Consider the following 17,419-nt stretch of genomic DNA (forward strand, 5'->3'; position numbering starts at 1 on the left):
TGCGCCTCCATTTTACTTCACAGGACATGGTCCCCAGGGGTGAAAATTTTAATTGACAGTGGCATAAGGGAACAGGGTGAAGGTAGCCTGACCCCAGGGGTGTTATATAGGTGTGTTTTACGGGAAAATTAGGTTTGTTATACCTTTGCCTCATGGGCACGGTATTTGTGAAAATTAATGAATTTTCAGGAATTTCCCCGATTTATGTGCAAAAGATTTTCAATTATGGAAAAATTTGAAAGAAAACCCACAGACTCATTCATACACTAATTCATTCACTCATACATGCACTGAGGCTCATGCGCCCACTCACACACCCACTCAGACACTCATGCACCCACTCAGACCCACTCATAGACTCACACACCCACTTTCTGACCCACTCAGACAGTCACACACCCACTCACACATCCACTGACAGAGACAGGCCCAACCTGCGCTGTGCACAGCCAAAGGCCTTGCACAGGGTTTGGTGGTTATAAGAGCTTGGCTGCAAGGCCTTGCTGCAAGGCCAGGCCTAGCGACCAACCCCCACCTTGTATGGTTGAGACAGGGGTTGGAATAACGTATAGTAATTTATATTATTTTACGATAAAAAAACATAGAAATTCACTGAAAAAAACAAAGGTTACAGAGACGTTGTAGTTAGGTTCTGAATTTACCCATACAAAACCATAGAAATTATTCTGCAGTTATTGTTAGAGTTCTTTCAACTTGAGCCCTAAGGTAACTATAACGCCTTCGCCATGAACAGCTAATTACTCCACATATTGTGTCATTGATGAGATCTTGTATGACATCTTTGATATCACTGCAACGTTTGAAATAACATGATTGATAAGAAAACTGTGCATGGCAAGGGTGCAAGTTATAGTTACCTTAGGGCGAGAGTTATAGTTAATTGAACACTACCTGCTGAATTTCTTTGGTTTTGTACAAGTAAATTAAGAACCTAAGTATATTGCCACTGCAACCTTTGTTTTTTTCAGTGAATATAGATATATACACACACACACATCCATATATATATTCACGTAAACCATATTACCCAGTTTTTATGCTCTGCTGTTTTTATTTATTTATTTTTCTAAACCTTTTAGTGGTATTGTTTTTATCAGCCACTGTTCTGCAAAAGCATCATTATCAGTGCTACGGATGACATATTTTGCATTATACTCTTTCCTGAGAATCACAAGAAGGGAATGCTAGGAACACAGAATAATATTTTGTATTGCCGGCCCCAAGACTGAGTAAACAGTCCAACGTTTAGGTATATACCCACATCAGGCTTCTGTGCATGAACATAACTATGTCCCCTATAAAAACATCTTGTGCAACAAAGGGCATTAAAGGGGGTTCCAGTCAGAATTTCTATCTATGCTGCATGCTGGATTTCAGTAGACCTCAGCCTTTGTGTCTCCAAGGATCCTGCTCTGGAGAATAGTGGCCTGACACTGTACCAAGTTAACTGGGGTGGGGTGTGCTTCTCATGGACACTGTATGGACAGATTTGGCTTACATTGTCATGTTTTCACTTAGGGGCTAGAGATTAGCCTTTTAGTTAAGAATTGTATATTCATGTTATTACAAATATGTTAATATGTTGGGGTTGTTTATATTCACATATTCACGCCACCTTCTTCCATCGTAAGATCACCGACCTACACGACAGCTTCGGACACCAGACCCAGCCGACCACCACAGAACCCACAACCCCAGCCATCACCCTCAACGCCTGGACCCACATCAATACAGAAGAGACCAAAGCCACCATGAACTCCATCCACTCCGGTGCCCCCTCGGACCCCTGCCCACACTTCATCTTCAACAAAGCCGACGACATCATCGCCCTGCACCTCCAGACCATCATCAACAGGTCCTTTTCGTCTGCTACCTTCCCCGAGAGCTGGAAACACGCTGAAGTCAACGCCCTACTGAAGAAACCTACGGCGGACCCAAGCGACCTGAAGAACTTCCGCCCCATCTCGCTCCTCCCCTTCCCTGCCAAAGTCATAGAGAAGACCGTCAACAAGCAGCTTACCAACTTCCTTGAAGACAAAAACCTTCTCGACCCCTCTCAGTCCGGATTCCGAGCCAACCACAGCACAGAAACCGCCCTCATCTCAGTCACAGACGACATCAGAACCCTGATGGACAACGGAGAAACAGTCGCCCTCATCCTCTTCGACCTCTCGGCTGCCTTCGACACCGTCTGACACCGCACCCTAATAACCCGCCTCCGCTCCACCGGGATCCAAGGACAGGCCCTAGACTGGATCACCTCCTTCCTCTCCAACCGCTCCCAAAGAGTCTACCTCCCACCTTTCTGCTCAGACCCCACCGAGATCATCTGCGGCGTCCCACAAGGCTCCTTGCTCAGCCCGACTCTCTTCAATGTCTACATGAGCCCCCTCGCCGACATCGTACGCAAACACAGCATCATCATCACCTCCTACGCCGACGACACTCAGCTGATACTTTCCCTCACCAAGGACCCCACCAGCACCAAGACCAACCTGCAAGATGGAATGAAAGACGTCGTAGACTGGATGAAACTCAGCCGTCTGAAACTGAAATCAGACAAAACGGAAGTCCTCATCCTTGGAAACACCCCGACCGCCTGGGACGACTCCTGGTGGCCCACGGCCCTTGGCACCGCACCGACCCCCTCAGACCAAGCACGCAACCTCGGTTTCATCCTGGACCCACTTCTCACCATGACCAAACAAGTCAACGCCGTATCATCCTCCTGCTTCCTCACCCTCTGCATGCTCCGAAAGATCTTCCATTGGATCCCCGCCAACACCAGAAAGACCGTGACCCACGCCCTCGTCACAAGCCGCCTGGACTACGGCAACACCCTATACGCCGGAACCACTGCTAAACTCCAGAAACGTCTGCAACGAATTCAAAACGCCTCCGCCCGCCTCATCCTCAACATACCCCGCAACAGCCACATCTCCGCCCACTTGAGACACCTGCACTGGCTTCCCGTCAGCAAAAGGATCACCTTCCGACTCCTCACCCACGCACACAAAGCCCTCCACAACAAGGGACCCGAATGCCTCAACCGCCGCCTCAGCTTCTACACTCCCACCCATCTTCTTCGCTCCACCAGCCTTGCTCTTGCCGCCGTCCCTCACATCCGCCGCTCCACGGCGGGTGGGAGGTCCTTCTCCTACCTGGCGGCCAAGACTTGGAACTCCCTCCCCACCATCCTCAGGACCACCCAGGACCACCCAGGACCACTCCGCATTCCGGAGACTACTCAAGACCTGGCTTTTCGAGCAGCAGTAACCCCTTCCCCCTAGCGCCTTGAGACCCGCACGGGTGAGTAGCGCGCTTTATAAATGTTTATGATTTGATTTGATTTGATCTCTGATTTTCACAATTCTAATTTTGTTATTCTTCATTATCCTAATCATTGAAGCACATACATTTTATCATAGATTGCAGTCCTTTCAAAAAATGTATTGAAAACTGTCCTGCATTTCTTTTCTTGCCTATGTCTGTGTAAGAGACTTGCATGTGGTGAGAAAAGTGTAAGAATTGTTTCCACCATGATTTCCCTGAGAGGGATTTTCAGAGTCTATGCAATGTTGCCACAAATCACCACTACCAGTTGGGTTTTGGCGAGGTAATGCTAGTGAACCAGAAGGGTTGGACTGACAGCTGTCATTTGGTGTTGGAGTTACTCAGTTGCCTTCAATGCAGAGGTGCTGCCGTCCCAAATCCAGCAGTCTCGTTACTTTGCAAGAATCCATATGACATTAGGTTTTGAGTTTACTTGTAGAAAACCTTAGAAATGTACAAGTTATTTTAATTAACTATAATTTGTGCCCTAAGGTAACTATAACTCGCGCCCGACTTGCACAGTTTTTTAAATAATACTTTTACAACAAATGTTGCAATGATATTATCAATGATGTTATAAAACATTTCATGAGTGCTGCAATATCTAGAGTAATTAGCAGTGCATGCGAGGGTACACGTTATAGTGACCTTAGGGCATGAGTTATAGTTACTTGAAATAACTCTAACTATAACCGGTGAATTTCTAAGGTTTTGTACAAGTAAATTGAGAACCTAACTATAACGTCCCTGTAACCTTTGTTATTTTTAAGTGATTTTGTATGTTTTTTTAAATCTATTTCCTAACTATAATGTCCCTGTAACCTTTATTTTTTTCAGTGAATTTCAATGTTTTTTTAACGTAAAGTAATTTTCATTACTATACGTTAATCCAACCACTGCCACGCTGTCAAAGTTCCCACCAAGTCACAGCAAACAGCTATGCACCCTGGGACATATCAGGAGCTGACCTGGGGGGGTGGGACCATTTGTGGCTTCACGAGGTGGGCCCTCCTCCAACGTTCAATTTACTTTGGACAGGTGCTGGTCCTCGGGCCGGGGGTCCACAATGGGACCCAGGGAAGTGGTGGTGCTATGGGCTGGGGTGGGGGGGCTCTTGCCCCCCCACATATTATACAATGTAAGCCCTGGAGAGGTGGTGGTACCCAGGGCTGTTGGGGGCTAAATGCCCCCCACAAAAACTTCTTATTTAGCCCCAGGGAGGTGGCGGTCCCTGGGGCTACTAGAAGCCTTAGGAAGTGGGCCCTGTGCACCCCCTCCTTTATTAAAGCCCCCAAAATCCCTGGGAACTGGCCCTCCTGAGTGCTACTCAAAAGAAAAGGGTGGGATACCGCCCTTTTTAAAAGAAACTTCAGAAAAATCTGCGGACCTAGATCCACAAATTTTTCATAAATTAAACAAAAAAAGCTTTTTAGCCCTACCAGAGTACCTCAGTAAACCCCGCACCATAGCTAAGGGATCAAGGTGCCCCTACCCTGGCCCCCTTTTCACTTTTTTTCTGGGACTCAGCTGAAGCCGGGCGCCAAGATAGCTGCCAACACTTCCTGGTCAAAGTGTTAGTAGCCAATTCGCTATCAGCACGGGGACAGTCGGATCCACGGAGGATATGCGTCCCTAGCTATGTATATTTATTAAACTCTGATTTCTCCAAAACTACTTATCAACCCAAATCCTACATTCAACCACTCCAAAACTCTAAAAACACCCTTGCCACCCAAATACCATTACCCACCCTGAACCCTAAAAATACTCTTGCTACCAAATGCCCCTAACCACACTAAACCCTGTAATTACCATTGCCATCCAAATACCCTTACCCCACCCTAAACCCTTAAAATATCCTTGCCACCCAAATACCCTTACCAACCCTAAAACTACCCTTATCGCCCAAATACCCTTACCCACCCTAAAATTACCTTTGTCACCCAAATACCCTTACCCACCCTAAACCCCAAAAATACCCTTGCCATCCAAATTCCCCTCCCTGTCCTCAACCCTACAATCACCCTTGCCACCCAATTACCCCTACCCAACCTAAACCCTAACATTACCCTTGCCACCAAAATACTCCTAAGCACCCTGAACCCTAAAATTAGCCTTCCCAACCAAATACCCTTACTCACCCTATAACCCTAAAAACACCCTTGACACCCAAGTTCCCTTACCTTATATATATATATATATATATATATATATATATATATATATATATATATATATATATATATATACAGTTACCTGCAAACAGCTTACATTTACATTGCAAAGGCATGTGTGGTAAAAGTATGTGTGTGATAAAAACTTGTCGATAAAGACATGCCTGATGACACTGGGCATTTGTTGATGAACCTTACCATTTACAAACATGTTTTAACGTTTCAATGACTGAGAACTCCCAAGTCACCTTTTCAAAATATTTTTAAACTCATCCAGGTGCATCAGTGTCACCAGCCCAAGCTACTTTAAAAATCACCATCTGGCACAATTGTTTTTAAAAAGGACTGTATATTTGAAAGTCTTCAATTTGCAACAACTTTTTGGGGCGTTTCCCACTGGATCTCCTACCCCAGGCCATTATACCTACCTGTAAAAATTTCTATAAAATATTTCATGTTACTTTGAGGTTTTGGCCCAAAACTTCACCATTTGTCAGTTTCTTCAGCAAAAGGTTTCGTCGGGGGAAATCTCTCATCCACACTCAGATGTGGTCTTTAAAACTTACCAAATTGTAAGCATTATTTCTAGCCTAGGGTGTTAAAAAGCTTAATTTGAAAATATCCCCTACCTCTTTTCAGTACTTGTGGCACAACTGGCGGCTATTCCCCAAATGGTCAAGTAAAGAGGGGTAAAACTGCTGTCAAAGTTTCAGCACTGTCATGCTATTGGCACTGATCTTTCCTCCAGTGGTAGTGCGGTGGGTGCAGTTAGTTTCAAGCAAGATTGAGAACTAGCAGGGTTTGCTGTGATTTGGAACATTGACCAGTACAGGGCCCAATTCCCAGCTTGCATTAGGGCCCTTGGCAACCTTGCTACACCACTGACTGTATTCCACGTTCTTGTGCCCACTTCTGTTCTGCTGCACCCGAACTGTTGTCCTTAGATCTGTCTGTACCTCATCTGGAGTTCCATGTCTAGGTAGTCTATCCTTCACAGAGAAGTCCTTTGATCAGTACTCTTGCAAGGCATTCTCTGCGTCAAGGCAGAATAGGTGTCTACTGTAGTCACCACACTACTACAGTCACCACACGTGTGCTGTGTCTCGCCTTTCTCATGGGACCAAAATAGCCCTTCTGCCACACTGTAGTTGTAGCATTTCCACTTTTGATGTTCCTACACTGTTTCTTCTTCTCAATTGCTTATCTTGTTGCAGGTTGGGCATTCCTTAGCTTCAAGCTTCACTTGTTCTATGGACACTGATATTTGTCTTTGTTGTGCCCATGCATATGATACTTACTCCAGAAAATCACCAGAGGTCACATGAACCCAGTTTGCAAGGTCATTTCTGTGGGTGTTTGCTTATGTTCCTTTCGTTAGGGGATTTGGCCTATCATTTTGTGCAGGGATTTTTTTTATTGTAGCAGGACCAAGTATAATTTGCAAACTGCAGATCCCTGGCTACAGTGACATGATAGACAATGGACTGAAATGGAATCCTGAGTGATTGTAACAGGGTTTCGTAGACATTCTACCCATTGCCCTTGTCTTTCATCAAGATGGTCTTAGTGCAATAGGCATGTGAGGTGGGTGTCATGCATTACTGTGCCACAGTAATCAATTTGCCTTTCACTAATAACTTCAAAATAGGCTAAAAATGGTGTGTGTTAAGGTTTAATGGAGGCCTGCCCTGGCAATTCAGGTAGGGCTTTTCCTATTGATTTTTTTATGTCTGGTCTCTGTCTGAAGTGGACCATCGTGCAAAAATAGTGACCTGAAATGCAGCACTAAGGGGCATATTTATACTTGTTTTGCACCTAATTTGCGTAATTTCTTTTTATGGAAATTCGGTGCAAAACTAACTCCATATTTATACTTTGGTGCTAGACTTGTCTAGTGCCAAATTTATGGAGATAAAGTAATTTTTTGGATGTGGAAACCTACTTTGCGTCAATGAGATGCAAAGTAGGCGTTCCTGTGCAAAAAATGACACTATGGTTTTAGCGCCATATTTATCCCCGTGCTAAAATCCTGCACGGGAGGGAAGAGGGGTCAAAAATGTTTTAATGCCTGGGTCAGGGTAGGCGTTAGGGGACCGGTGGGTCTATTTCAATGGTGGAACACCATGGAATAAGCCTACAGGTGCCCTCCCAGGCCCCAGGGACACCCCCACCCACGGCAGAGGGACAGCGCGGATGGGGGACCCCATCCCAGGTAAGTATTTTTTTTCTTTTTAAAAGTGCAATTGGAGGCCCCGAAATGGGCCCACTACACGGCACTGGGTGCAATGGCCATGCCCAAGGGACCCTGGTCCCCTGTGCTGGCCACTGGGGTGGTAGGCATGACTCCTGTCTTTTCCAAGTCAGGAGTCATGTGGTATCGATGGTTTTGCATCAGAAAATGACTCTAGGCAGGTTAGAGTCATTTTTTTTTTACTTTAACCTGCCTAACGTCATTTTTTGGTGCAAACCCTCCTTCTTCCATACCGCCGGCCCCGCCCGAATAACGTTTATCCTACCCTTTGCACCGGCTTGCACCATTCCATAAATATGGTGCCTGGCTGGTGCACAAACATGGTGCAAGACGGTGCTAAAGGTTTTGGTGCAAAACTGCCTCAGTGCAGTTTTGCACCAAAAAGTATAAATGAGGGCCTGAGTGGCTGAGATTTTTGCACGTATTTCACTCATAACTTTTGTGTTTCAAACCCTCGCTGTCAGTGCCACTGCAATCGATGGGAGCACAGCATAGCTGTGTTTTGACATAATTAAAAAAAAAAAAAAAAGGGTGAAATCTTTTTCGTTAATCATCCCCGCCAAGTGCACATTCAAGTTCTGTAGGGAAGTGGGTCCCAACCTTTTGACATCTGTGGACTCCCACTTTATCAATACTGGAACCCAGAGACACACCACTGAATCATTATTGGAATCTCGGGACCCCCTACTGAGTCATTACTAAAAGCTGGGTCCCTAATCTGTTAATATTATTTAATTTTCTAAGCAGTCGCAGACCCCCTGAGGAGGCTTCGAGGACCCCCTGGGGTCCCCGGACCACAGGTTGGGAACCACTGCTGTAGGGCATATTGGAAAATGCGTCCCATGAAAGATTCATGACAGACCCACAGTACATACACAGTCTTGTCCGAAAAACAAGTGCACTTGTAGGTTCTGCCTAATTACTGGCATAGACCCTAACCTTGTGGCTCTTCGTGGATCTGTGCAGTGCCAGACCCTGTGGCTGTTTGTGGATCTATGCAATGCCAGGATGACGCTTAACAAGTTGATTCAAAAAGGTTACAATAAAGAATTTCAGGTTTTCTTGCTACTTTACTGAGGTTGTTATACGGTAGAAAAAACACTGCAGTGAACGAAACAGGCTTAAAAAATGCATCTACTTCTTACCGCATAAAACAGCCGTGTTTTCATTGGGCGGACCGTCTTCCTACCACAGACATTCCAGAAACAGTACTCCCATTCGCCCCAATCCATTTAAAGTTGTGCTTTGTGAAGGACAGGGGAACGCAAAAAGTGCCTACTCTCACGAATGCCATTCCCTTGGTCGGTGGCCCTTCCACACCCCGACCGCCTGGGACGACTCCTGGTGGCCCACGGCCCTTGGCACCGCACCGACCCCCTCAGACCAAGCACGCAACCTCGGTTTCATCCTGGACCCACTTCTCACCATGACCAAACAAGTCAACGCCGTATCATCCTCCTGCTTCCTCACCCTCTGCATGCTCCGAAAGATCTTCCATTGGATCCCCGCCAACACCAGAAAGACCGTGACACACGCCCTCATCACAAGCCGCCTGGACTACGGCAACACCCTATACGCCGGAACCACTGCTAAACTCCAGAAACGTCTGCAACGAATTCAAAACGCCTCCGCCCGCCTCATCCTCAACATACCCCGCAACAGCCACATCTCCGCCCACTTGAGACACCTGCACTGGCTTCCCGTCAGCAAAAGGATCACCTTCCGACTCCTCACCCACGCACACAAAGCCCTCCACAACAAGGGACCCGAATGCCTCAACCGCCGCCTCAGCTTCTACACTCCCACCCATCTTCTTCGCTCCACCAGCCTTGCTCTTGCCGCCGTCCCTCACATCCGCCGCTCCACGGCGGGTGGGAGGTCCTCTCCTACCTGGCGGCCAAGACTTGGAACTCCCTCCCCACCATCCTCAGGACCACCCAGGACCACCCAGGACCACTCCGCATTCCGGAGACTACTCAAGACCTGGCTTTTCGAGCAGCAGTAACCCCTTCCCCCTAGCGCCTTGAGACCCGCACGGGTGAGTAGCGCGCTTTATAAATGTTTATGATTTGATTTGATTTGATCTCTGATTTTCACAATTCTAATTTTGTTATTCTTCATTATCCTAATCATTGAAGCACATACATTTTATCATAGATTGCAGTCCTTTCAAAAAATGTATTGAAAACTGTCCTGCATTTCTTTTCTTGCCTATGTCTGTGTAAGAGACTTGCATGTGGTGAGAAAAGTGTAACAATTGTTTCCACCATGATTTCCCTGAGAGGGATTTTCAGAGTCTATGCAAGGTTGCCACAAATCACCACTACCAGTTGGGTTTTGGCGAGGTAATGCTAGTGAACCAGAAGGGTTGGACTGACAGCTGTCATTTGGTGTTGAAGTTACTCAGTTGCCTTCAATGCAGAGGTGCTGCCGTCCCAAATCCAGCAGTCTCGTTACTTTGCAAGAATCCAAATGACATTAGGTTTTGAGTTTACTTGTAGAAAACCTTAGAAATGTACAAGTTATTTTAATTAACTATAATTTGGGCCCTAAGGTAACTATAACTCGCGCCCGACTTGCACAGTTTTTTAAATAATACTTTTACAACAAATGTTGCAATGATATTATCAATGATGTTATAAAACATTTCATGAGTGCTGCAATATCTAGAGTAATTAGCAGTGCATGCGAGGGTACACGTTATAGTGACCTTAGGGCATGAGTTATAGTTACTTGAAATAACTCTAACTATAACCGGTGAATTTCTAAGGTTTTGTACAAGTAAATTGAGAACCTAACTATAACGTCCCTGTAACCTTTGTTATTTTTAAGTGATTTTGTATGTTTTTTTAATTCTATTTCCTAACTATAATGTCCCTGTAACCTTTATTTTTTTCAGTGAATTTCAATGTTTTTTTAACGTAAAGTAATTTTCATTACTATACGTTAATCCAACCACTGCCACGCTGTCAAAGTTCCCACCAAGTCACAGCAAACAGCTATGCACCCTGGGACATATCAGGAGCTGACCTGGGGGGGTGGGACCATTTGTGGCTTCACGAGGTGGGCCCTCCTCCAACGTTCAATTTACTTTGGACAGGTGCTGGTCCTCGGGCCGGGGGTCCACAATGGGACCCAGGGAAGTGGTGGTGCTATGGGCTGGGGTGGGGGGGCTCTTGCCCCCCCACATATTATACAATGTAAGCCCTGGAGAGGTGGTGGTACCCAGGGCTGTTGGGGGCTAAATGCCCCCCACAAAAACTTCTTATTTAGCCCCAGGGAGGTGGCGGTCCCTGGGGCTACTAGAAGCCTTAGGAAGTGGGCCCTGTGCACCCCCTCCTTTATTAAAGCCCCCAAAATCCCTGGGAACTGGCCCTCCTGAGTGCTACTCAAAAGAAAAGGGTGGGAAACCGCCCTTTTTAAAAGAAACTTCAGAAAAATCTGCGGACCTAGATCCACAAATTTTTCATAAATTAAACAAAAAAAGCTTTTTAGCCCTACCAGAGTACCTCAGTAAACCCCGCACCATAGCTAAGGGATCAAGGTGCCCCTACCCTGGCCCCCTTTTCACTTTTTTTCTGGGACTCAGCTGAAGCCAGGCGCCAAGATAGCTGCCAACACTTCCTGGTCAAAGTGTTAGTAGCCAATTCGCTATCAGCACGGGGACAGTCGGATCCACGGAGGATATGCGTCCCTAGCTATGTATATTTATTAAACTCTGATTTCTCCAAAACTACTTATCAACCCAAATCCTACATTCAACCACTCCAAAACTCTAAAAACACCCTTGCCACCCAAATACCATTACCCACCCTGAACCCTAAAAATACTCTTGCTACCAAATGCCCCTAACCACACTAAACCCTGTAATTACCATTGCCATCCAAATACCCTTACCCCACCCTAAACCCTTAAAATATCCTTGCCACCCAAATACCCTTACCAACCCTAAAACTACCCTTATCGCCCAAATACCCTTACCCACCCTAAAATTACCTTTGTCACCCAAATACCCTTACCCACCCTAAACCCCAAAAATACCCTTGCCATCCAAATTCCCCTCCCTGTCCTCAACCCTACAATCACCCTTGCCACCCAATTACCCCTACCCAACCTAAACCCTAACATTACCCTTGCCACCAAAATACTCCTAAGCACCCTGAACCCTAAAATTAGCCTTCCCAACCAAATACCCTTACTCACCCTATAACCCTAAAAACACCCTTGACACCCAAGTTCCCTTACCTTATATATATATATATATATATATATATATATATAAATATATATATATATATATATATATATATATATATACAGTTACCTGCAAACAGCTTACATTTACATTGCAAAGGCATGTGTGGTAAAAGTATGTGTGTGATAAAAACTTGTCGATAAAGACATGCCTGATGACACTGGGCATTTGTTGATGAACCTTACCATTTACAAACATGTTTTAACGTTTCAATGACTGAGAACTCCCAAGTCACCTTTTCAAAATATTTTTAAACTCATCCAGGTGCATCAGTGTCACCAGCCCAAGCTACTTTAAAAATCACCATCTGGCACAATTGTTTTTAAAAAGGACTGTATATTTGAAAGTCTTCAATTTGCAACAACTTTTTGGGGCGTTTCCCACTGGATCTCCTACCCCAGGCCATTATACCTACCTGTAAAAATTTCTATAAAATATTTCATGTTACTTTGAGGTTTTGGCCCAATGTACTTAAAACTTCACCATTTGTCAGTTTCTTCAGCAAAAGGTTTCGTCGGGGGAAATCTCTCATCCACACTCAGATGTGGTCTTTAAAACTTACCAAATTGTAAGCATTATTTCTAGCCTAGGGTGTTAAAAAGCTTAATTTGAAAATATCCCCTACCTCTTTTCAGTACTTGTGGCACAACTGGCGGCTATTCCCCAAATGGTCAAGTAAAGAGGGGTAAAACTGCTGTCAAAGTTTCAGCACTGTCATGCTATTGGCACTGATCTTTCCTCCAGTGGTAGTGCGGTGGGTGCAGTTAGTTTCAAGCAAGATTGAGAACTAGCAGGGTTTGCTGTGATTTGGAACATTGACCAGTACAGGGACCCAATTCCCAGCTTGCATTAGGGCCCTTGGCAACCTTGCTACACCACTGACTGTATTCCACGTTCTTGTGCCCACTTCTGTTCTGCTGCACCCGAACTGTTGTCCTTAGATCTGTCTGTACCTCATCTGGAGTTCCATGTCTAGGTAGTCTATCCTTCACAGAGAAGTCCTTTGATCAGTACTCTTGCAAGGCATTCTCTGCGTCAAGGCAGAATAGGTGTCTACTGTAGTCACCACACTACTACAGTCACCACACGTGTGCTGTGTCTCGCCTTTCTCATGGGACCAAAATAGCCCTTCTGCCACACTGTAGTTGTAGCATTTCCACTTTTGATGTTCCTACACTGTTTCTTCTTCTCAATTGCTTATCTTGTTGCAGGTTGGGCATTCCTTAGCTTCAAGCTTCACTTGTTCTATGGACACTGATATTTGTCTTTGTTGTGCCCATGCATATGATACTTACTCCAGAAAATCACCAGAGGTCACATGAACCCAGTTTGCAAGGTCATTTCTGTGGGTGTTTGCTTATGTTCCTTTCGTTAGGGGATTTGGCCTATCATTTTGTGCAGGGATTTTTTTTATTGTAGCAGGACCAAGTATAATTTGCAAACTGCAGATCCCTGGCTACAGTGACATGATAGACAATGGACTGAAATGGAATCCTGAGTGATTGTAACAGGGTTTCGTAGACATTCTACCCATTGCCCTTGTCTTTCATCAAGATGGTCTTAGTGCAATAGGCATGTGAGGTGGGTGTCATGCATTACTGTGCCACAGTAATCAATTTGCCTTTCACTAATAACTTCAAAATAGGCTAAAAATGGTGTGTGTTAAGGTTTAATGGAGGCCTGCCCTGGCAATTCAGGTAGGGCTTTTCCTATTGATTTTTTTATGTCTGGTCTCTGTCTGAAGTGGACCATCGTGCAAAAATAGTGACCTGAAATGCAGCACTAAGGGGCATATTTATACTTGTTTTGCACCTAATTTGCGTAATTTCTTTTTATGGAAATTCGGTGCAAAACTAACTCCATATTTATACTTTGGTGCTAGACTTGTCTAGTGCCAAATTTATGGAGATAAAGTAATTTTTTGGATGTGGAAACCTACTTTGCGTCAATGAGATGCAAAGTAGGCGTTCCTGTGCAAAAAATGACACTATGGTTTTAGCGCCATATTTATCCCCGTGCTAAAATCCTGCACGGGAGGGAAGAGGGGTCAAAAATGTTTTAATGCCTGGGTCAGGGTAGGCGTTAGGGGACCTGTGGGTCTATTTCAATGGTGGAACACCATGGAATAAGCCTACAGGTGCCCTCCCCAGGCCCCAGGGACACCCCCACCCACGGCAGAGGGACAGCGCGGATGGGGGACCCCATCCCAGGTAAGTATTTTTTTCTTTTTAAAAGTGCAATTGGAGGCCCCGAAATGGGCCCACTACACGGCACTGGGTGCAATGGCCATGCCCAAGGGACCCTGGTCCCCTGTGCTGGCCACTGGGGTGGTAGGCATGACTCCTGTCTTTTCCAAGTCAGGAGTCATGTGGTATCGATGGTTTTGCATCAGAAAATGACTCTAGGCAGGTTAGAGTCATTTTTTTTTTACTCTAACCTGCCTAACGTCATTTTTTGGTGCAAACCCTCCTTCTTCCATACCGCCGGCCCCGCCCGAATAACGTTTATCCTACCCTTTGCACCGGCTTGCACCATTCCATAAATATGGTGCCTGGCTGGTGCACAAAAATGGTGCAAGACGGTGCTAAAGGTTTTGGTGCAAAACTGCCTCAGTGCAGTTTTGCACCAAAAAGTATAAATGAGGGCCTGAGTGGCTGAGATTTTTGCACGTATTTCACTCATAACTTTTGTGTTTCAAACCCTCGCTGTCAGTGCCACTGCAATCGATGGGAGCACAGCATAGCTGTGTTTTGACATAATAAAAAAAAAAAAAAAAATTGTGAAATCTTTTTCGTTAATCATCCCCGCCAAGTGCACATTCAAGTTCTGTAGGGAAGTGGGTCCCAACCTTTTGACATCTGTGGACCCCCACTTTATCAATACTGGAACCCAGAGACACACCACTGAATCATTATTGGAATCTCGGGACCCCCTACTGAGTCATTACTAAAAGCTGGGTCCCTAATCTGTTAATATTATTTAATTTTCTAAGCAGTCGCAGACCCCCTGAGGAGGCTTCGAGGACCCCCTGGGGTCCCCGGACCACAGGTTGGGAACCACTGCTGTAGGGCATATTGGAAAATGCGTCCCATGAAAGATTCATGACAGACCCACAGTACATACACAGTCTTGTCCGAAAAACAAGTGCACTTGTAGGTTCTGCCTAATTACTGGCATAGACCCTAACCTTGTGGCTCTTCGTGGATCTGTGCAGTGCCAGACCCTGTGGCTGTTTGTGGATCTATGCAATGCCAGGATGACGCTTAACAAGTTGATTCAAAAAGGTTACAATAAAGAATTTCAGGTTTTCTTGCTACTTTACTGAGGTTGTTATACGGTAGAAAAAACACTGCAGTGAACGAAACAGGCTTAAAAAATGCATCTACTTCTTACCGCATAAAACAGCCGTGTTTTCATTGGGCGGACCGTCTTCCTACCACAGACATTCCAGAAACAGTACTCCCATTCGCCCCAATCCATTTAAAGTTGTGCTTTGTGAAGGACAGGGGAACGCAAAAAGTGCCTACTCTCACGAATGCCATTCCCTTGGTCGGTGGCCCTTCCACACCCCGACCGCCTGGGACGACTCCTGGTGGCCCACGGCCCTTGGCACCGCACCGACCCCCTCAGACCAAGCACGCAACCTCGGTTTCATCCTGGACCCACTTCTCACCATGACCAAACAAGTCAACGCCGTATCATCCTCCTGCTTCCTCACCCTCTGCATGCTCCGAAAGATCTTCCATTGGATCCCCGCCAACACCAGAAAGACCGTGACACACGCCCTCATCACAAGCCGCCTGGACTACGGCAACACCCTATACGCCGGAACCACTGCTAAACTCCAGAAACGTCTGCAACGAATTCAAAACGCCTCCGCCCGCCTCATCCTCAACATACCCCGCAACAGCCACATCTCCGCCCACTTGAGACACCTGCACTGGCTTCCCGTCAGCAAAAGGATCACCTTCCGACTCCTCACCCACGCACACAAAGCCCTCCACAACAAGGGACCCGAATGCCTCAACCGCCGCCTCAGCTTCTACACTCCCACCCATCTTCTTCGCTCCACCAGCCTTGCTCTTGCCGCCGTCCCTCACATCCGCCGCTCCACGGCGGGTGGGAGGTCCTTCTCCTACCTGGCGGCCAAGACTTGGAACTCCCTCCCCACCATCCTCAGGACCACCCAGGACCACCCAGGACCACTCCGCATTCCGGAGACTACTCAAGACCTGGCTTTTCGAGCAGCAGTAACCCCTTCCCCCTAGCGCCTTGAGACCCGCACGGGTGAGTAGCGCGCTTTATAAATGTTTATGATTTGATTTGATTTGATCTCTGATTTTCACAATTCTAATTTTGTTATTCTTCATTATCCTAATCATTGAAGCACATACATTTTATCATAGATTGCAGTCCTTTCAAAAAATGTATTGAAAACTGTCCTGCATTTCTTTTCTTGCCTATGTCTGTGTAAGAGACTTGCATGTGGTGAGAAAAGTGTAAGAATTGTTTCCACCATGATTTCCCTGAGAGGGATTTTCAGAGTCTATGCAAGGTTGCCACAAATCACCACTACCAGTTGGGTTTTGGCGAGGTAATGCTAGTGAACCAGAAGGGTTGGACTGACAGCTGTCATTTGGTGTTGGAGTTACTCAGTTGCCTTCAATGCAGAGGTGCTGCCGTCCCAAATCCAGCAGTCTCGTTACTTTGCAAGAATCCATATGACATTAGGTTTTGAGTTTACTTGTAGAAAACCTTAGAAATGTACAAGTTATTTTAATTAACTATAATTTGTGCCCTAAGGTAACTATAACTCGCGCCCGACTTGCACAGTTTTTTAAATAATACTTTTACAACAAATGTTGCAATGATATTATCAATGATGTAATAAAACATTTCATGAGTGCTGCAATATCTAGAGTAATTAGCAGTGCATGCGAGGGTACACGTTATAGTGACCTTAGGGCATGAGTTATAGTTACTTGAAATAACTCTAACTATAACCGGTGAATTTCTAAGGTTTTGTACAAGTAAATTGAGAACCTAACTATAACGTCCCTGTAACCTTTGTTATTTTTAAGTGATTTTGTATGTTTTTTTAATTCTATTTCCTAACTATAATGTCCCTGTAACCTTTATTTTTTTCAGTGAATTTCAATGTTTTTTTAACGTAAAGTAATTTTCATTACTATACGTTAATCCAACCACTGCCACGCTGTCAAAGTTCCCACCAAGTCACAGCAAACAGCTATGCACCCTGGGACATATCAGGAGCTGACCTGGGGGGGTGGGACCATTTGTGGCTTCATGAGGTGGGCCCTCCTCCAACGTTCAATTTACTTTGGACAGGTGCTGGTCCTCGGGCCGGGGGTCCACAATGGGACC

Source organism: Pleurodeles waltl, chromosome 3_1 (assembly GCF_031143425.1).
Source record: "Pleurodeles waltl isolate 20211129_DDA chromosome 3_1, aPleWal1.hap1.20221129, whole genome shotgun sequence".
Classification (NCBI taxonomy): Eukaryota; Metazoa; Chordata; class Amphibia; order Caudata; family Salamandridae; genus Pleurodeles; species Pleurodeles waltl.